The following is a 22,570-nucleotide window of genomic DNA, read 5'->3' as shown; positions in this document are numbered from 1 at the left end:
CCTTCCTGCAGTGAGGAACAGCAGGTTGCCTCAGGCTCCTCATATTTTCTTTGTGTGGGGCAGCATAAACTCCAACTTTGCCTTGAGGAAGGGGCCATTACTATTTATATAGAAAATTCCTTAGAGAAAAAGGAGGGCTGAAATTATCCCATGCAGGGTGTTCCTACACCGATCCCCTTTCATAAATGGGAAAAATAAAGCCTATGCAACGCAATTCCTCTGGCCAGTTAGGACACTTTGCATGGTATTTTACAACTGCCTTTGAGAAGGTTACTTGCGTTCCCATCAATCCTCCAGCACCTTTCCACTGCATTCATCCACGTGAAATGAGGCAAGACCTTTGAGAAACACCACGGTACAATCTCAATAGGGCACTGCTACCTCTTCCCCTCCAAAGGCCAGTTTCACAGCCTTCTGTGTTGTGGTTAATGCCCAGCCCTTGCTGCTTCGTCTTCAGGCGCTCCAGGACTGTATCACAGCTAGGGAGCCAGAAAGCATACTGAAGTTTCAGGAATGAGCATTTAAACCTTTTTTTTTCCCCTGCTGTTAACATTAATGACATTTTCAGAGCCAAGTGTTCCCTTGTTTATTCCAGAAAGCAAACACACATTTTCAGAAGCCCTTGTACTATACGTAGATGGGGTCACTGGCCCAGGTCAAGCAGGGAGTGGAAGCCTCCAAGACTCAATTTGGAGTTTTAGAAAGCAGGCACTGGGCGCACAGGACATCGCTCCTCCCAATGTGTGTGCACTGGAGTTTTAAGGTTACTGCCCCAAGTCCATTTCTGCTTCCTATTGACACAGCCTGGATGAGTAGTTTTGGGCTCCTACCTCCTCAGTTCCGCAGGTGTTATTTCATGCGTATGTGCTCCTTAGCTTGATCCCATCAAATGATCCCTGTCAGCCTAAAGGTTCTCAAGAGGTACATCTTTCAACCTGCGTCCTTCTGACAGAACTGAGCAAGACACTGTGCACAGTGGTCCTGGCAGATCTGAGGAGCAGAAACCTCTTACCCTCAGCATTTCTGCCCGTAGCCTTTGGTTTTGCAGACACAAGTACCGTTTATGTGAGCCACCTCCAAACCCTTCCTAGCGCCGAGGAAGAACGACTCAAGCCACAGACTGCTGGCGCCCCGAGTCTGAGCTTGTATTTTTTATTCTCCTTTAGATGAGCTGTATGAGGTCAGGAAATCAGGCAGCTCAGGTCATTCTTGAACAGGAAACGTTCGCCGCTTTGCAGCAGTGCCCGCTCTGCCTGGCTGGAAGGGGAAGGACCACACGCATCCCCTTGTATCCCAGGGCCCTGTTCCCTCCCCGCCGTGCCCGGTAGGGTCTCCTTGCTGGCCGTGCTGCTGCCGGCTCTTCCCCCCGCTCCCTTTTCTTCCCCCACGCTGCTGGCCCAGAGTGGGCTGGAGCCTGGGTCCCTTCTCCTGGTTTGAGGTAAAACAGAACTGATTTTCTGCTCAGTAAATTGATTTTTCAGCTAAGCTTTTGCTAACTAACTGAACGCTCTGGAATTAAGGGTGCATTTTTAAGACTGTAGTCTGCTCCCAGAGTGATGAGACCTGTTTGTTTCTGATTCATGCCAAGGAACGGAATGCAGAGTGACTCTTGCTTATACTTACTGCTGTAACAACCAAGGCCAGCTCACTTTGCTACTTGCCCCCCGTTGGAGGATCGGAAGCAGAAGAATCACACCCTCAGGGAGGAGCAGACGGGGCAGGTGACCCCAAACCGACCAACAGGGTTTTCCATCCCATCCACCTCATGCTCAGTGTAAAAGCCGAAGGATCAAAGGGTCTCTTTCTTCAATGGCCGGCGTCTGAGGACGACTCTGTCTGTTCATCTGCCTTTGATCCCAATCCGTGCATTCTTGAAACCAGATCTGAAATGCAGTTCCCATCCGTCATTTAATCCAGTCTGGGACTTTCCTCATGCCCGCCACTGATGTGACGGTCATCCTGGGAGCTAGATACGGTTTTGTATATATTGTATACATTTCATTATTTTCTTTTTTATTATTCTAACACTTCCATTGAAGTAGTTTAGTTTCTTTTGTAAACTCCTAAGCCTTGTTCTCTCCTGTCCTTGGAGAGAGAGGTGCAGGAGAGCATCTGTTGTTCGTTTCAGCAGCCAGTCCGGCCCAAACCACCACAACGTTCCAGTGCTGGAAGGTGGAGAGCGTGGGCAGCCCTGGGTGTTTCTTTGGAGGAGAAGTCTGAGAGGCTTTTTATTGGAAATTAAGGTATTCAAAGCATGGCTCACAATCCAGGAGCCTCCTTTGCAGCCCATATCGCCTCTGTATGTTCATTTTTGAAATGAGAGCCTCTAGCTCCCTTTTCACAGCCTCATCCAGAAAGGGCAGATCCTGCACGATGGGAACCACATCACAGTTTTCTGATCGGTGAGGTGTTGGAGGAGCTGAGGCTGGAACATTCTGCAGAATCTCCTCCACACTGAACGGCAGGCCCAGTTCCTGCTCCAGTCTGGATTCAGGGATGAGGCCCTCCATGGTCTCCTGGCCTTTGTTGTGGTGGAGAGGCATCTCCCCTTCCCTGGAGTGGACGTTTGACATCTCTGGAGCTGGAGTGGGAACACGCAGCTGGATCTTGCCATCTTGCTGCTGCTGCTGCTGCAAGCTGTTGACCTTGATTTCACAGCCCATGGTGGAAGTTAGAGAGCTGTCGCTGCCCTCAGCCGTCTCACAGTTGGACCTGAGTGAGGAGGAGGAAGAGAAGGGGAAGCCTGATCCCAGCTCTCCCAAGCACCCTGGGGCTCTCCCTCATGCACCAAAGGAGGTGGCAGGCTGTGTCCTTGCCACGAGGCCGCACCCAGCGTGTGCCCAGGATTCCCTCCCTGTCTGCTGGGCACAGCGTCCCTGTCTGGCCCAGGAAAAGGGGGGTTGACACTGCCAGCTCCGTGCCACGGAGGTGAAGCCCCCCGCAAGACACCACTCCTCACATTTTGGGCCTATGGATATCTCCATGCCCATCCCCAAGAGGTTGCCCCAAGCCATGCTCCCCCGTCCCTGTCCCCATCCCCTCCTCAGTGGCCTTATGTGTCTGGGAGTCGTGTTAGGTCCCTGGTGGAACTGCTGAGCTCCTGGGGTATTTCATTCACGTCACCCATCTCTGGGTGTGTGGGGCAGCTGCAGAGGTCAGAGGACAGTGTTGGCAGAACCTCTCTTGGTGGGGAGATACTGGGGGAGGACTATCATGCTCGAGGGGGAATGGATATACTTACTGGTTCCTCGAGGGCTGTAGAGGCTCCAGGAAGACAAATTCTGGAGACCGAGGAGACAGAGTGAGTGGATGGGCCATCCCCACTTGGGGCAGTGGGCACGTGGGGACAGGTGAGGTCTTTGCAGGGCACTGGCCCTTGCCCCAGGACTGCATACCTCTGGCATTCCTTTTCTTGCCTCTGCATCGGCACTTCTCCGGTGTCCCTCCCTACAGAGGATGCAAAGCAGTGGGTGAGAGGGGAACATTCCCCGCCGCCTCAGTGGCACCAGCAAAGACTCCGAGGCTGTCAGGGCCAGCCCTGGGCCTGCCCCGAGCCTCCTGGCCCAGGCTGGCCTCGGCCCGGCTGGGAACTGGCCTCCCCTGCCAGGCTGGGCCCCCCCAGCCCGTCCCCGGGGCTGCTCCCGGGCCCTGATGACCCCCACCCTGCCGACCCCCACCCTGCCGTCCAGGGCTCGGCTCTGCACCACCAATGACTCCTACCTGGGTCCAGCCAATGGTCACCAGGAAGCAGTAGACCAGCAGGGCCACCAGTGATCCCACGAAAGCATAAAAAGCAATGAAGGCCGGTGGGTTCATTCCCCAGAGCACAGCATGCCTGGAATGTGCCACAGATCCACAAGGAGATCCTGAGGAGTGGCCAGACCAGGACAGCCGTTCACCTGCTCTTCCTTCCCAGCTAAAGAGCATCTCTCTTCACCCGGCAGCTCACGGGCAAAGTGCCCCCTGGCCTCGCTCAGCCCCACGTACAAATTCCGCCTGTGTCTGTGATGCAGGCGTGACACGCGGCTGTCACCCTGTCAGCAGCTGTGGTGTCTCCAGCACTCTGCTATGGCAACCTTTGTGATGCAAGTGACCCTCCCTGAGCTGAACCGAGGGAGGTGACAGTCACCTGAACCCTGGCCAATGGCCAACACGGCTGGACCAAGCTCAGCACAGCTGGGCCACGGCCAGCCCACCCCGTCCCGAGGCCTGGCCCTCCCTGTGTATGGCTGTACAAAGCCTCTGGCCCTCCACACAGACGCTGCCCCAGGACAGCTTTGGCTTAGGTCAGGGGCAGGCATTTCTAAAATGTTGTCTTCTAGTTCCCTTTTCACAGCCTCATCCAGGAAGGGCAGATCCTGCATGATGGGAACCACCCATCATGCAGGAATGGGGAATTCCCCACCATCATGGGGAATCGTGCATTCCCCATCACTGGAGTGTTGGAGAAGCTGAGGCTGGAACATTTTGCAATCTCCTCCACATTGACCAGCAGGCCCAGTTCCTGCTCCAGTTTGGATTCAGGGATGAGGCCCTCCATGGTCTCCTTGCAGATGCAGTTCTTTAGCATTTTCAGGCCAGGTTTGCACAGCTTGACATCCTGTTCCACCATAGCTATGAAGTACACAAGTTGAAAATTAATCAGATAAATCATGACGTAAATTAAATAAAAATTTAAACTTTTTCCATCTATGCTACTTAGGAACATATACTACAAGTATCTAGTAGGTGGCAGGATTCAGAGAACTAAAACTGGGAACTACTAGAAAGAGTCCAGCGAAGGGCAACAAAGATGATTAAGAGATTGGAGCATCTCCCTTATGAGGAAAGGCTGAGAGAGCTGGGACTCTTTAGTCTGGAGAAGAGAAGGCTAAGGGGAGACCTTATTAATGCTTATAAGTATCTAAAGGGTGGCTTGAGGGAGGATGGAGCCAGACTCTTTTCAGTGGTTCCCAGTGACAGGATGAGGGGCAACAGGCACAAGCTGGAACATAGGAAGTTCCATTTAAATATGAGGAAGAACTTCTTTACGGTGAGGGTGACAGAGCACTGGAACAGGCTGCCCAGGGAGGTTGTGGAGTCCTCTTCTTTGGAGATTTTCAAGACCCGCCTGGATGCAGTCCTGAGTAATGTGCTCTAGGCAATCCTACTTTGGCAGGGGAGTTGGACTAGATGATCTCTAGAGGTCCCTTCCAACTCCAACAATCCCGTGATTCCGTGAAAACTGGAGGAAGTAATTCTCAGCAAGAACACCTATGCTGGTAAATGAAATGAGGTTGGAGTGGGGGTTCAAGCCATGGGTGCACAATTTCAGGCATGTTCAGTTGTTAACATGCACCCCATTATTGTTGGCTTATACCAATCAGCACCGTCCCAACAATACCCTGGCACCATCTGGGGAAGACCCCGGGCCAGTGGCTGCTCCTGCTCGTTGGTTTTTGCTCAGCCGCAGAGCACAGCGGCAGAGCAAGAGTCCAGCCATATGGATATGAGCTGCTCCGTGCCACTTCGCCTTGGGGCTAGCAAATGGTCCCTGGACTATTTTATTTATTAATAAAGATTGAAGAGATAAGCCAAAACTGGATGCAATCTGTTAAATGATTTTAAAATTGAAGCCATCTGTAAATGGGAAGTTGGGCATTTAAAGAATATTAAGTGTAAATTATTTCCGTGATGTAGACATGGTGAAGGAACTGGGGTGGACATACGCTTGTGCACATCTTTTGACAGACGACAAGGACAGCAGGGATGAAAATTAAGAATGCAAACCTCCAGAATCATCCTTTCATTTTGTGGCTGGGTTCATGAAAGCTGTGTACCTGGTGAAGCAGGTCGTGGTGCACTGAAGTGTCCTGTCCCCTGCTGTGACAATGGGGCAGCAGCTGGATGGTGGCGCAGCTCCCCACTGGGGTCCCTGCTGCCCTTCCTTCCTGTGGAAACCAGGATATTTCCAGGAAACATCCACCTGGGCCCAGGTTCAGGGGCATTGCTGGCTTCACCAGCCTACCTGAAGCCAGAGTGATCAAGGGGAGCATTGACTGAATTTTTAAACCAAAGACAGATTTTAATTTTTAAAAAAGATTGTTTGCTGGCTTTTGTGGTGCCTGTCGAGGGGCTTTTTCATCATAATTTAATATGGTATCCAGGCTGCAAAAAACATGCTGGGCCTGCTTATCTGCCCTTATATCTTCTGTAACAAATGCAAGCCTCATATTTCCAGCAACATTGTTTGGAAGAGGATTTTCTTTCACAAAACTCAGTTAAACATCTTTCAGTTAAGAATATTTCAGCAAACTGAGTTTTTTTCCTCAGTATGAGCAACTACAAAAAGATGTGCCATCCATCTGCAATGTACCAGCAGATAGATAGAGTGTTTAGCAGGTGGGAAGACTCAGAACATCAGAGAAGGACTGACAAAAAGCCTGAGGGATGAAGCGTTATCCCGGGCAATTTCACTGAGGCAATGAAGAGGGAAAAAAAAAAATTTACCCTTTTTGCATGTGCTTCCACCCCTCCACAATTCCCTCTCTGCAGCACCTGCTGGACGTGTGCCCCGGTGAGGAGTGGTTTCCAGGGACCACTGCTCCCCCTTGTTCTCCTGATGTGACCTCAGCAATGAGGACACAGGGTGGTGCCACAGGGTAGGAGGGGCAAAGCTGGTTCCCCAAGGAGGTTTCCATGGTCCGATGCCGTGAGGACCAGGAAGGTTTGGGGAAGGCAATGGGCCCTATGGGTTGCTGCATGTGAAGTAGTGAGGCCTGGGACATTGGGGTGTCAATACTAAGGGGTCCTTGTGAAAAGATCCAGACTGGGGGTTCGAAACCACTGCGCAGAAGAAAGGAGGGAGACTGGAGATCTGAGATCACCTTGGACATTGTGTCTTGTGCTAATTCCTGAGCCAAATCATGGACCTTTGTCTAATCCTGGTGGGGTTCAGACCCCTGGAGTCCTTATGCTGCAGCCAGGCCAGTTTGCACAAATACAGCTCAAAGGGCTTCCAGAGTGGATGTCAGTAACCATCCAGCCTCGGCCAAGTTCTGTTCCCAGGAACTTGCAAAACCTGCCTGAGAAGACTGGTGAGCACCCGGACCTCAGGCAGCCCAAGTGCTTCCTTGAAAGGCTTTTGGAGACCATCCATGAGCGGTGTAACACATGGGATTTTGCAAAGTGCTTGTCTCCATCCTTAAGTCTGCTCTTTCTGCAGTCACTGGTGAGTTTTCACTGAGGGTATGGCAATACCTGAGAGTGGATCACACAGAAACCCTATACCTAAAACTCCATGGCCTCTGAGCTGTTATCTCGGGAACGCTGTGCCATCGCTGCCAGCCCAGACGTCCCTGCAGCCTGACACAGCCTCACGGCTCCCTGGAGGGCTCCTGGTCTCAATGCTCAAAGGCAGAGCAGAGGGCAAGTACTAATCCTTCTTCTCGCACCTAACGCCTCTCAGAAATGACATCTGGTGTCACACCAGCAAATAACAACCTCTTATTTATTATGTATTTATAAGTCACCTGCTGTTTGTCTGGGATAGTGGGATAACGAACTGCTAACAAACAGACCTGGTCAGTGATTTTTAGTTAGCACAGGTTTACACAGTGATTATTTTTTTTTTTAAGACTCCAGAGAGTAAAGGGTACTAGCTATATAACAATAGCATTCTGTGAATGTACAGGCTGCATTATTTTATATACCGGGTAACAGAATATAAAGGATACTATGTTTTATGGTATGCGTGGAGGCAGGATTGAGGCAAAACTTCCAAGCTCGCCATCGCATTTTCAGATGAAGAAGTCTCTGCCTACCTCACCGCTGCGTTGTGTCTAGCACTGTGTAGAGACTGACAGCAGAAATCATTTTGACCATTAAGAAACAGCAGCTCTCTCTGAAATGCAGCCAAGTCCTGAAACGAAAGAGCAAACACGAGCAGTGTGTAACCAGGCTCTCAGCAGTTTGGGAGAGGAAGTAATAAATATGTCGTTTACCTGAAACTGCAGGAGGAACAGAGCATGCTGAATGCAAGGATCCAGCTGGGCACTAGGAAGGAACCTTAAGCGAGTACACCCCGTGCAAAAAATAGACATAGGTGCTCCTACGACCACAGCACTTGGGCGTAATTTTCATTTTTCGTTCCTCAAACTTTTCCTTTGGCAAAACAGGCCATTTTCATGGTATGAGTTCATTAGTGACAAAGACAGTCAGCAGCCAGATTCCTCCCCTCCCCGTCCCCTCACCCCATCTTTCCCTGACCGTTCTGTGAAGCCATGGTTACTTGGTTAAGTTTTGCTGAAGTCAAGCAGATATTTTCCCAAGCATCGTTCACCAAGAAGAGCTGTGCTTAGTCCAGGTCCAGGTGTGGAAGGAGTCAGGTGATGCAAGTGCCTACCAACCCTTTAGAGCTTATAAAAAGGCTGGGATCTCCTACAGGAGCACAGGTGACACCATGTCTCAGACCATACTGGAGATCAGGCTCCAAATTCATACCAAATCTGCTATTTGACACCTATGATTATCTCAGGAAATCTCACACCCCGGGACTGTGTATCTGAACTACATCTTTTAAAAAGACCTTACTGGCTACCTAATGGGGTAGAAACGCAATGATGGGAGTTCACCACTCCCAAACCCAATTCCAACTTTAAAATATACAAACGTGCCTCAGTTTAATTTTCGTTTTAATGTGTTATGCTTCTTTGTTGCTTCAACTTTAATAAAATATTTATTGCTTATAATAATGCTGAGTAACATAAATGAGCACTACATGACTGTTTTATTTCTAACTTTAAATAATGGTGAAACATTTTTAATAAGGTATATATTGCATTCCCATACACTATATACAATATGCTCACCTTTAAAATGTGTTTTAATGTATTAGTATGCACATTTTATGATTGAAGTTGTATCATGGTCAATTATTAAAGATGCTGCAGATCTGCAGTAGCCACTAATTGGTAGAATCACTTGTGTTCAACATCTCTTAGGACTTGGTCTTCAGAGATCATGCAGTGCATAAGTGAAGTGATCATTAGATATTGGCCTGCTCTTATTCCTTTTAACTTCAATGACTTCCATGGAAATAGCTGACATCAATATAGTTATGTGTCAATACATTTCATGGATAAAACCCGTAATGTTCAAAATTCCTTCCTTATTTGTGGCTAGGGACTCAGTTTTTGTATTGTTTGCATAGCTGAAAAGCAGTATAGTGTCAGAGTGACTCATGAATGGAAGTTAAATACAGTACAGTGGGCGTTAATGCAACCTGAAAAGGTTGGGTAAATATAACCCCCAGAAGGGAAATTTACTATATTTTTTCCATGAAAGATCAGCTGAACTTTCTGTTTATCAGTCAGGAACGTAACAAGTTCTGGCTAGTTCCTGTGTTTTAGAAACTTTTCACCCTGCAATGTTAATGCTTTATTTCCAAGCTCCCTGGGAGAATTTCATTTAAATTTTGACTTAATCTGGATTCTATTATAATGTCTTTGGATAGAACAAAACCAGAACTTTTATTTCAATGTGGTATGTTTTAATTGTTTTTTTCATGAGGAAATCACATGATGAAAGTGTAACTCCCGAAGTGTTACTTCTCAAAGCTGTGCAGCGCTTCACATCTGTCCCGACTTGCATAGCCTACTGTCTTTAACCAGGGAGCCGTTAAAATTTGCTGTTCCCAGAGTGAGATGTGCGGTCAAGAAAGGGAAAGATTTTCAGTTGTCATTAAGAGAATTCTGGCTTCCTCTGACTTATTATTGTCTTTCTTTATCTTTTAAATTTCATATAATAAATCCCTTTGGCTGCTTTTAGGAAAACAGCTCACATACCCAACCCCCTCTTTTTATTTCTGTATTCTCTGTGACTGCCTGCTTACAAATATCCTCTGGAGGGCGGGGGGGAACAAAAGAAACAAGTAGATCCCTGCACCATGGTCACTTTTGGTTTGTGCTTTATCCAACCAGACAATATCTCCACACATTTATTTTCCTGCGTGTGCTGTAGTACTATGTGTGTTTATTCAGGAGGTGGTATGTCATCCACAGAAACACCCTTCCCAGGGGAAGGTTTCCGCTTTGCGGAGTAAAAGGGATGCCTGGAGTATCTATGTGCATCTGTGGAAGCTGTTGCATTTATTCTCCCTTTCTGTTGCTGTCAGCTTTGTGCAGTATCTCTTGAATCCTCTGTGGATGGAGGAGTGAAGAACCTTAATTTGGCAGCACAGAAGAGGCTGGGAAGTTGATGCAACTTGCAGCTTGCCAGGCATTATACACAAGAAAATGTAAAAAGCAAAAAAACACATAATGGGCAAATAATTAAATTTCTCCCTCCTGTACAGTTTACTGCAAATAATAAAATTGCTTATAAATGAGGTGTCACACCCAGGGAAGGTAAAATGCTGCTTTTTGTCCTTCCTCATGCCTTATATTGAGCTTTAAATGAATACAGGTGTAATTGCCACAATTCACATTCCAAAAGGCTTTTTTCCCCCTTCTGGGGGAAATAAACCCATTAAAGGTATTCACGACTCTTTGCGGTATAACAGAGCGCACTGTATATTGTGACGTGAATGTTGTCTTCTTTGGTGCATCAGTTTTGCAATCAGATTTTTGGGGAATTATAGAAAAAAATAGTTTGGAAGCAAGCTCTGGAGATGTCTAGCATGACCCCTGCTGAGGGCAGTGCTAGCTTCAGAGTTAGACAAGGTTGCTCTGAGGGTTTGTCCAGACAAGTTTTGAAAAATCTCTAAGAATGGAGACTCCACGACACCTTCCCATTATCCAGGTTGTAAGTTATGGAGAAAATTAAAAAAAAAACAGAAATCCTGAAGTGAACCCAGAGAAATATTTGGAAATTATGCAATTAATTAACTCTCATGGACTAAGTGTGTATTTCTGCTATAGTGTGGGGTTTTTTACTTTAAATTATTGCTGTTGTGCCTTTACAGTAATGTGTTGTAGTGCGCTCTGTTGACGCAGCACAAAGGTAAATGCATGAAAAACACAAAGAGGTGTGATGAGTGGCTGAGATAAGCTGGGCAATCAGGAGGCACCTGTGAACTTCACCCCCACCCAGCAGATGGGTGATGTTTGGCAGGAGAGAGGTGTATTTCTACTTCCTTTCCTCCCTGCTGACCAGGGTTAGATTTGGATCTTACCTGAATGCAGACTCTGTATTGCTATAATGACTGGCACAACCCCTGGGCTGTGAACACAGTTATAAAAAGAGTTTATTTCTTTGTACATTAAAAATCAGTAGGAAAGGGAATAAACTCTGCTGCTATAGCATATTTTAATACTGGGGATGATATAGGTATATTGATGAAAAATATGCAAGTGGCATTAATGACAGCAGTATGAAAGGAAATGCTGGCTGAGAATGCAGGTATATATTCATCCAAGCAAGTAGAGATCTGCACTTAATTATTTCATGGACAATAGGGCAGTTTCAGGCACAAAGGTTGAGGGAGGGTCATTCCGACCATACAGGCTGATGGTGCATTTACCTGACCGGGAGAGAATAGAGGTTCAGCCGAATAGAGACATTTTCCTATAAAAAAAGTTTCCCTGTTCCTTGAAGAGGGACGATTCCCTCATCACTGCGCAAGAGGCAGGCACAGTGCTGTTTGGAGAGCTTGGCAAAAGCAGTAAACATATATATTTACATATATATTTATATGTGTATGTATGCTCTCTAACTAGACTTCGCAGCCTCCCTTACACAAGAGTCCATCAAGGGTTACTTTGGAAATAATCTTGATATCTCCCATGATAACAAAGAATTCCATTTATTCCCAGATCCCAATCCACTGCAAACACTTCTCACAGTCTCTGGGTACTCAAAACCCTTTCAGTACTTGAAGTACATACCAGCCCCTGTAAGTTATCCTTTATATATCACATGCAAATGTTTACATTTGTGGAAACTTAGTTTCTGCTTCTTCTTTCTTCCTATCTTGGTCTCACAGCCACTAAATTCCTGTGCAGTTGTTGATAGCGCTCATTAACATCAACAGTTTTATCGTGAGCCCATGGCTAGAGAAGCCCTGATAAATGCTACGCTGATCCCTGCCTGCTTTCTCTACTCCAGCGTGGGCAAGAAGCACCAGGTGGGGCTCAGCCCACCTGCCCAAGCTGGCCAGGACATCTGGGGCTTGGTGTGGTTACTCCTAGCGTGGGGTGCAGCTTCAGTGGGCAGCTCTTTTAATAATGAAATCCAAAAGTGAACGGGTAATGTTTACCAAACCCATTTCAAAATGGCTGATTAATCAAATAAATGAGTGTTTACTGAGGCTGTTGCTAGGTGCTTACTGTTATTGAGATAATTGTATGACTCAGCTAAGCCAGACAAAGAGCTCCACTGTTGCTCTAGAATCCCGGCTTGGCAAAGTTTGGATCACGGCACCAGAGTAAGGGGAGAAACTTTGCTCTTTCTTCTGAGGTTTTTCACAAGGCCAATCACTTAGCTCCTTTATCGTCACATCATCCACTTCTACAGGCAGCTTCAAACGCCTTCCTCCCTTAAACCCAGCAAACACTGACCCTTCTGCAGAACCGCTTCATCCGCAGAACAGCGGCGATGGGTTCTCATCACTGACACCAAGGTTTGGGGCCAGACCTTCCTTTTGTGTCTTTTCTATGTTATTATGTCATTATATTCGTGCCTTTTTCTACTAAGCATTTGCATAAACCATAAGGTCCTAGCCATTCAAAGCACTTATTTAGTAAATAATTAGGGTAAGTCTTTTCTAAGACCAAGTGATAGACATGGAAACAGCTGACAAGTTTTCAGGCACACAAGCTCTTCTTCAGATCAAACTTGTTGCTTGGAAGCCTCTCTTCTTTTCCAGCTAGATGTATGGTTTTTTTCCATTAAAAGCTATTGCCTCTCCCTGAAGTTCTTGCTGCACATATTCTTAAGTCTTACAGCTACAAAGGCAAGGCTACTAATACACAACAAACAGGACTTGATTAGGCAGGCTATTAATGGAGATTTTATGATATAAATTTTATTAGACAACTCATGCCTCATATTTTTCATTAAAAAATTGGAAGCATTTTAAAAAGACAGCCGCTAATGAATACAATTATAGAAAACTCTCCATGCTTTTCAGAGGAAAGCGTGAAGTACATGAAGTCTGATGTACAGAAAGAGATTTATATCTGCAGATTGGGGGGAACACTAAGAACATATAACTACTCTCCAATTAAACTCCCTCTGACTTATATATTGGTTTTATTATTTTAATGTAATAGGCTTTTTTTTTTTCATTCCAAAGTAGCATGTCTATGTTCTGCTGATGGTAGTTTGCGTAGCTAAGTGATAAAGGATATTTAAAATCATAGAGGCATGTTTACTTGAAATGTTTCGAGTCCATCAGTCTCAAGTTGTACCAGTCCAAATTTGGAGTAACCCTCTCAACAGCAGTGTTATAATCAGGTTTATACCGGTATATCTGAGACTAGAGTTCAACCGTGGGTAGTCATATTCTGCGGCAGGTGTGGTTTTCTTTTTTCATCTTCAATAAAATAAATGATATTGATTTCACTTGCTCAAGATTGTATTTTGATTAGAATATCTTCTGATCTACGTCAGAGAGATCTCTGCTTTTTAGCAACAAGCGCTTTCACTGCCTGGAAATGCTCAACGTTTATGCAAAACACTCCACCAACACTTTCTTTACTGTAACGTCCAATCATAACTGATAAAATAAAGTCTACCCTTTTAACAGATTCTGGAGGCTTATAGATCAAGGTCTGAACCAGGCTTTGAACCGGGAAGCACCTTTGTTTGAACTGCTGAACACTTGCATTTGATTTCTTGAATTAATGTTTTACCTGTAACTAGAAGTGTATTCACTGAAGGGAGAGAGCAATCCTGCTGCTGATTTAACACCTGTAACACTCCCAAATATGTTATTGAAACAAAATGTAATGCCTAAGGTGCCTTTTTGCTGTTACTGGTCATGAGCATAAATCACATTCAGCGTGTATGGGAAATCCTGAGCCAGCCTCCCAGTGATGATGCTTTATTAATAGGTCTTTGTGGATATCCAGACTGAGAAAACTGGGAGAAACAGCAGCAGAATGAGACACCATAGAGAGATGGGTTTAGGAGTGATTTATGAGTCTTAAAGTAAAGTAAGTGAAGGGTGGAGCTGAAATCCCCTCCCAGATTTTGCACGTGGCCCAGGGAGGAATAAAAGATAGCGTGACCCTAACCCTCTCTGCCAGCCCCCTCCAACCTCTAGGACATAACCTCTGATTGTTATACGGGTACAGCCAAGAGCCAGTATTTTTTCTCATATGGTGACTTTGTGAGGTTGGGGTGGCACCACTCTGCACCTTTGGGAAGGGAAGGATTGCTTCTGCTGAGACTGGTGGTGGCAGTGAGGCGTGGAGCACGGTGGGAAAACTGGAACTGAAGATCCAAGGTTCGATTTTTATCTGATTTTCTCCAGTGGGCAGAAGGACTTTTCAAGCCAGTAGCTGTCTCAAGTGATTCAAGAGACTCTTCTGCAAGCATATGGAAAGTGGCCACCATTGAAAGATGACAATGGTGTTAATTTGAAAGGATATTTTTAATACTAGAAAAGGTTAAGAGGCAGCAGCTCTTCACCAGGATGTCTCTTAACATGTCTCAGAATCGGGCCATTTCAACTCCCTGCTGAGAGGGCAGCAAGAACCTTTTCTGGGTCCCTTATGTCTCATCCCGGCTGTGGGGAGTAGCAAGCACGGACACCTTTCTTCCCTGCAGCTTTGGGAAGGAGAGAAAACTGTCAGCCTTTTTGATATCAAATTATTTTACAGGCCAGATGATAAATATATGTCACCCTCCTCCCCCAGTGTCTGATAACAACCTTTTTTGACAATGTAATTTACTAGCAATTCCGTAGCAACAACTTCCCCTCAAAACATCTCAGGTAGAAAATTGGATTTTTAACTAAATTATTCTGTTTTTTTAAAAAAAAAACAAACCTGATTTTGATTACATTGCATTTTCACTGAAAACAGTGGGAAACATATTTGGTGGAGGTGGTCTAAATACTGAAAATACTTAGTATTTCAGCCCCTTGAGGCTTGGAAAAAAAATGGCATGCTTCAATTTATAGCTGATTCTTGTTCTAAATTCCCAAGGTAAGCTTTTCCTCTTCTTCTTCTTCTTCTTCTTCTTCTTCTTCTTCTTCTTCTTCTTCTTCTTCTTCTTCTTCTTCTTCTTCTTCTTCTTTTTCTGACTGCAAGCAAACAGAATGAAAGAAACTTTTTTTCTTTTTTAACAAAAAGTTTCAGTTTTCCCAGCTAAACACTTGGATTCGCCTCCAATACGGCCCAGCCAGACCTTGCTTACAGACTGGAAACCCTCAAGGGACTAATTCTACCAGAAGACACCAATTCCTTTCATTCCTTTCCCATTACCAGTTCCTTGGCCGTGGCTGAACAGAGCGGGAATGTGGCTGCACACCCTTGGTCCTCCCGATCTACCATTTTCCCAAGGGCGAAGGAGCCTGTTTGCGAGCGGTAGAAACACAATCGCCTTCAACGCGAGCGAGCACGGCTGGCTGAACTGGTGAAATTGTTTTGGATTCCGACTGTCTTGTAGCAGCCTTATTATGCCACACCTAGATCATCTACAGTATGAACTGTCTTGATGAAGGACAAATTGTTTATTTTTGTCTTAACCCTGTAATCCGTTAATGTGTTTGCACCGTTTCAAAAAGTGGGTGGGAAGGAGGGGGCGTATGAAAGGAAAGCTGTGTCAAAACTTTCCCGTTGCTGACTGACTTGTCTGTTGAATGTATTTACCAGAAATAACAGGAGACAGAGGAAAATACAAACCAAAGCATCTGGCATGTGGTGCCATCTGATCCATAACCTGAAGTTGTAAAGGCAATTTCCGACTTTTCTCTCAAGGCAGCGTATGCATTCCTATTGTTTGGATTGTCTTTGGACCATTAAACATCCCACCTGGGAGCACAGACGGGCTCTCCACTGTCCCCAGCCTGTTCATTCCACTGTCCCCACCCTGCTGAGACCCCTTGGTGCTGCAGGGAGCGCCGACACACGCAATACATTTGCCAGGGCAGGATTGCTGCCGGGAACAGCCTGGAGAAGGTCCAGGGTTGTGTGTTCAGTGTCTACTCTGGTGATATTTCTGTTCCAGACCTGTGAGTGGAGACCTCCTGACCCTGCATGAAGAGCCTGTCCACATCTTCCCCCAGACAGAGCAAATAAGCCAAGCACGTGGTCCTGGTGGCCTTAGAGGGTTCCCTCTCCCGCAGCGGTACTTTTGTGTGTATTCCTCACTCACAGCAGTGCAAAGGGATGCACTGAGCTAACATATGGTGCAATATGCATGTCCTTCACTGGGACGGTAACTTTGTTTACAGCTCTAAGCTGCTCTGTTTAGCCGTATCCTCATCTGTCTCTCGGCAGTTGCATCAGTTCATCTTTTTTAACCCTCACCCATGATTAACAGTCTGAGCTGCTGTGCATAGCATATAGCACACTGAACTACGGGGTAAAGTTTGCAATATGTCCTCATTTCAACTTTAAAATACTAACCTCTTAAATAAAACCAGCTGCACAGAGCAATTAGCAAGCATGAAAAAATAAAAAAAGGCTAAACAATTCGATTCAGGAAGCTTCTGAAGAGTGTCTGTGCTCGTCTCCCTGGGGACTGCAGCCCTTACAAGTTCAATAAATAAATGACCTCTTTTTTCTCACATCCAGGCACAGAAGACATTTTCTTTCATATAGGCAGATTTAAAAAGAAATGTTAGAGACTTGTGTGCATGCACAGAAACACACACATGTGTACACACGTCCTTAATTAAGCTGCTACAGCTGTAGCTATGGGAAGCCACATTTAGAAAATAGAGAGTCTGTTTTGCTTAAGAGTTACGCTTTGGCAAAGTGTTAAACAATGTATGTATGTGCTGCATGTTGGAGCGATGTAATGCCGATGTAATTCCTGTAGCAGAATTAGTGCCACTTTTGTTTATAATGGCAGTGCTTGCAGCTTGCTTTAAAGAGAGTGGGGTTTTTTTTAGGCAAATTGCAGAAATAATGAAAACAGAGTCCTCCCTGGGAATTTCACTAGATTTCTTTTTCCCATCTAGTGGCAAACACCATCCCCTGATGCCTCCGGTTAGTGATGAAGGACCATGCTGAGACATCCTTAGCACCTTTCAATTGACCACAGGAGTTTTCTAGATCCAGCTATGGGTTGACACTGCTGCCGGGAGCACTGCTGCCTCTGCACCACCTTTGCTATTACTGTGGAGGTGTCACCCCAATCCCCACCACTGCCGCCTGGCCAAGGGCCCTGGGGTTAAGGCTGTCCCTCGATTTTCCGCCACACCTCACTGTGTGTCCCATGGTGGAGGACTTTGGGGTGGGTATGGGGGCAGACTGGTGGTGTCGCTTCACCCCTGGTGCTGCCTCCCCCCTTCCTCACTTTTCTGCTTTCTTAAATTAAAAATAATAATGGTGGTCTTAAGCAGACACCTGGGGAGGAGCAAAAACTGGGTGAGTGTATACAATGCTTCTCCAAGCACTTTCCCAGCCTCCAGCTGCTCCAAAATCAGGGATTTTCTGAGCCTGTTCAACAAAGCTCTTTTTCAAGCCTCTCCGTGAAGCCCTGCAACCTCCCTGAATCCACAGCACCCTTTGACCAGGGGTGCCACACATCTGCTATTCACTGAGTCCAGAAATTGTCTCTTTTTACTTGTTTTGAACCTGGCTCCTACGTATTAGGTGCCCTGCTTGTCCTCGCAGCTGGAGATCCATCCCTGCCTGCCCCATAAGCCATGCACGGCTTTGCAAACCTCCAGTAGGTGCCCTTCCATAATGAAGAGCTAGGAGCTCTTTAGAGTCCTGTGTCACGGGGCAGCCTGGGGACCATGCCATCCCTTGGAGAGCCATGTGAGATCTCCCTCGCCCCTTTCTGGCAAAGCTGGCTGTGCCAGCTCATGACACCAGCCCGTCATCGAGTCCAGACATTTGGGTAGCTCAGGGGACTACATGTGCCAGCAGCCCAGCAGAAGCCATGATGTCTGGCAGTGGGACCAGTGCAAACTGCTGGGGACAGTCTCCTAGCAGAGCTGCGTGCAACGGGAGCATGTGTCTGCGATGTCATTGCTAAATCAGAAAGGCCTGAAATGCAGCAACGCGGCACATCAAACTAACCCAAAATGATGAAATCCTCCTGTTTCCCAACCCAGAGAGCTCAGGCTCAACCACCTAGAGGTTCCTCACACAAATATGCAGACACCTGGGAAACTAAATGACGTAGAATGATAGAATCACTTTACTTGGGAATCATAGAATTACAGAATGGTTAGAGTTGGAAGGGACCTTAAAGATCATCAAGTTCCAACACCCCCTGCCATGGGCAGGGACACCTCCCACTAGAGCACATTGCTCAAAGCCCCATCCAGCCTGGTCTTGAACACTTCCAGGGATGGGGCATCCACAGCTTCTCTGGGCAACCTGTTCCAGGAAGAGACCTTTAAGATCATCAAGTTCAACCATTAACCTAGCACTGCCAAGTTACCACTAAACTATGTCCCTCAGCTGGAAGATGGACATTTTGGTGGTGACTGGCACTTACCAACATGCATACAATGAGCCTGAAGGTTGAAGACAAGCTGAAATTTGTTGGATGATGTCCAGTCCACTGCCTGGCCCCAGCAGGGTCACCTGGGCTTTACCTTTGCCCCAGCAGAAGCAACCACAGAAGACTCTCAGCTGCTGTTCCCATGGCTTAGAGTCCTCTGAGCCCTCCAAAGCTGCCATTTACTCTCCTGAACTACCTCCACTGTCTAAATTTACTCTTGGTGGTTTATGATGAACCTGCATCACCTCAGCCCCTCCTGCCAGGCTGGTGGTCTCAGCTCTGGGCACAACCACAGGTCAGTCTGCAACGTCCCCACTCTGCAGAGAGGGATGAGCCATGTTTTGGCAGAGGCCACATTGCAGCACACCCTCCCAAGCAGACGCCTTCCCTCTCTACCTCTTCCCGTGTTTTATTCCTCCCCTGTGCTCCTTTGCCCCGTAGCTGCAGGCTACAATTACTAATCGTCACTAATAAAGAGGCAGAGCAGGACCAGATGAGCCCGGAGAGGTCAACCTAAAAGCAACAGTTTAAGAGCAGCCAAAAAGCGATTGTCCAAAGCAGTCTGAAAGCAATTATTCTCCAGCTAACATTACCCCTCAGCACAAATAACTCCTCCTGACCTCTCCAAGCCTTTGATTCTCTCCATTTGAGAAGCTCGACAGTTGCCGTCCGTCTGAGCAGCCGTCCGGGCTGTCGCTGCTCCTCTGCCAGCGCCACCTCACCTGAAGTGGGTGACCTGAACGGGGTCTGCTCTTCCATGAGCTCCTGGCAGCTTCACATGATGGCATCTGGCGGGCTTCCCACAGTGCTCTGCAGTTTCCCTCCAATACTCTTTGGATTATTTTTGTCTTTTCCATGGGGCTCATAAATGTACAAATCATGGCTTGAAGCTTTTGGTATCCACAAAGAAGAACTTTCCCCCATTTTTTCCAAGAACGTTGTAGAAGTGGAAGGGGCCCCTTAGCAGGCAGTTGAACAAGGTGCATTTAAGCTGAAAAAAAATCCCTTTCCATGGGACCTTATGGATGTTAAGCCTTTACATGATTTTAAAAAACTAGCTGAACCAATTCATACAAGAAAAAAGTCCACAGCGAGTATTAAATGTGAAGTCACTACCTCTGGCGCTCGTGCCATGAGCAAGAGGGGCTGGGAGACCACTGTGGGGCTGGCTGTATATTCGCCCTGGTCCCATCGCCTGCCTGGACCAGGTGGGGACAGTGACGGTGATGGGATGCTGCACTGGGTGGCTGTCTGGTTCCATCTGGCTGTGTGCACCATCCTCACACGCTCTCGTAGTGTGCCAGCGTGACTGCGGGGACAAGAACGTGAGTGGATTTTAACAGATAATGAAGATGTTTGTGAGGGAAATTACATAATGCGGTGACTACAACGCTGCGTCCTGGATTTGCTCATCTTATAGACTCCTTCCAGCCCTTTTCTTCTCACTTCAGCCAGAGCCCTTACCTTTTTCCAAGTGTCAGATTTGAAGGCGTGATCCATGGCATATCAAATAAAAGCTCAAATCCCTTGTTTTTCCAGGAGCGGGGCCAAAAGTGAAACTCCTGTGTTTTGCCTGGATTCAACCCCAGTCTCCCTCTGAGATTAGAGATACCTGAAATTTGGCCCACGCTTGTCCACGTGGTTTACAAATCTCAGGAACCTTGAGGCAAGTGGGGAGGCAATGGCTGATTTTTGACGAAAGGCTATACTAGGGAAAAACCTTCTGGTTTTAGTTTAAGTCCATGCAGTTATCCCTATTCTGGATGAATCATAATGAATCCTTTATCTTAATAGTACCAAAGATTTCATCACAGAGCGCTCTGCAGAGATTATGACATGAGTAGAGGAAAAGAAAGTGGTTGCAAAATATGGGAAATGCAAAAGAGACTTTTACATACACTTGTGCTCTGTAACAATGGGCCATCATTGTCCAGATCCCCAGTAAATATTCAGTGCAGTATTTATCTGCATTTTATAAACCAAAGAAGGTAGAGAATTAATGAGAATGCAATAGTTGGGTGTTGCAAAACATTTGTGCTAATTAGATGAGCACCCTCTACCCAAACACAGGGCTGAAATGTCACATGAGGGAAGTAGCAATGAAAATTTTCCAACTGCACGCCTAAATCTAGGGATTTGGTCCATAGTAAGAACCCAAGTCTGTGGTTTAATCTTCAGAAAAGATGTCAATAAGCAGTGCTGTTGTCCAGCATTTTTTAAAAATCAAACTACCATTTAAATACCTCACTGTGGAATTAAGAGCCTATTTAAGGTCTTGTTATTGATGCCTCACCTGCTAAATATTTGAGGAATTTGCTATAAAAATATTTTTTTTTACATTTTTTCTCAGTTGGATATAAGTCAACAAGTCCTCTGAATGTTTAAAGGCAGATGTGTGTTACACCCTGCTGTGCAGTCTATGGGAGCTTCAGGTACTTTATAGAAATATTCAGAAACTACAGAGACTTGCATATGAGTTGTTGCTATTTTTTCCTAAAACACGTTAGTTAGGTGTTAATGTTCTGATCTTGCAAATATTTATGCCAATAAATAACTCGAGTCAAAGGGGAAACATTGCTTGCATCTGTAACTTCAGTTACAATCATAAAAATGTGCAGGACTGGGATTTCATCTTGTAAACATTCACTTGCTGAAATTAAAATCGTAAGAGGTCGCAATCCTTTTAACGGTGTATATTTTAGCAATATCATTTGGGATATTTTATCTCATAGGGCGCCATCAGTGATTTAATGGCTTATTTTTGAAGTGGCTCTATTGCACCCATGTGGCAGGACTATTCGTACCTTCTACATGAAGGAGTACAGGATAACGCATCTGACCCAGGCTCCATCGTGTTCCACTGCAGTTGCCCAGAACTGACCTGGGATCTCAACAACAGACGACTGTTCACCGGGAAATGTCAAAACACAAAATCCAGTGTTTTTTAGAAATATGTTGGTTTTGATCAAATCCGCTTTGACAGCTGCTTTTAACAGTCAAATAAAAAAGAAAATCTGATTAAGTTTAGAGAGGCCCATTGCAGACTAGCAGAGCAGGAAAGCATTTGCCACCTTTCAGGAGCCCTATTTCCTTAAAATGGTTTGGTTCAGGCAGAGAAGAGGCTTAAACCTTATTCTCACGCATACAGGGAGAACAGCCTGACTGTTCAGTTTACCTTACTCTTCACTTTCCTCATTTTCTGGCTAGTCCCAGGGATAATGTGTACTCCTGACACATTAGTACGTGTTGGGAATTAAAGCAAAAAGCGTTTTTCCAGCACGACAAGCTCTTTAGAAGAGCAGCAGCACCGCGCAGCGAGTACATCCATGCACTGGTACTGCCTCTAACCTCTTAACAGTAACACATCTAAGGTACAAAATTATGCGAAATGCAAGCAATCAATAAACGTGTTTTCATGCTAGGAACTCGTTGTGAAATGGTGACCTTTCTTTTTATTTTATTTTTTTTTTTCAAATGGAATTTATCCAGCTGCCTACCCAGTTATTACAGCTTCAGAGTTGCACCATTCCTAAGTACACTACAGGAGAGCACCAATAGAAGGGCGTTAAAACAATGAAAAATGACCGTGAAAATTATGTGGGATGTACCTCTTGCTGTATTAAGCAATCTCTTTCCCACTCCTTCAGGGCAACGTGAGTACGCTCTCAGCAATCTTGCTTCATTACCTGGCAAGGCAAAGATTAAAAGGTTTTTAGAAAACAGCCTGAGATGGGAGAACCCTTTTTAAACTATTTAGGGACTATTTCGGTCCCCGGTGAAAATTTGTTTTAGGTAAAGACAACGTAAAACCAGATCAGCAGGAAATGCCTGATGAGGGTTTAGAAACAAACAAGTGCTGCACAGAGCATCCTAACTTCAAACACCTCGATACAATAATTTGTTTTCAATCATCCATGAGATGGAAAATATGAGGAAAATGTAATATAAATGTCCAAGA

The sequence above is a fragment of the Numenius arquata genome, chromosome 9 (assembly GCF_964106895.1).
Source record: "Numenius arquata chromosome 9, bNumArq3.hap1.1, whole genome shotgun sequence".
Lineage (NCBI taxonomy): Eukaryota > Metazoa > Chordata > Aves > Charadriiformes > Scolopacidae > Numenius > Numenius arquata.
The sequence above is the reverse complement of the archived record's forward strand: the minus strand, read 5'-3'. Positions refer to the sequence as shown.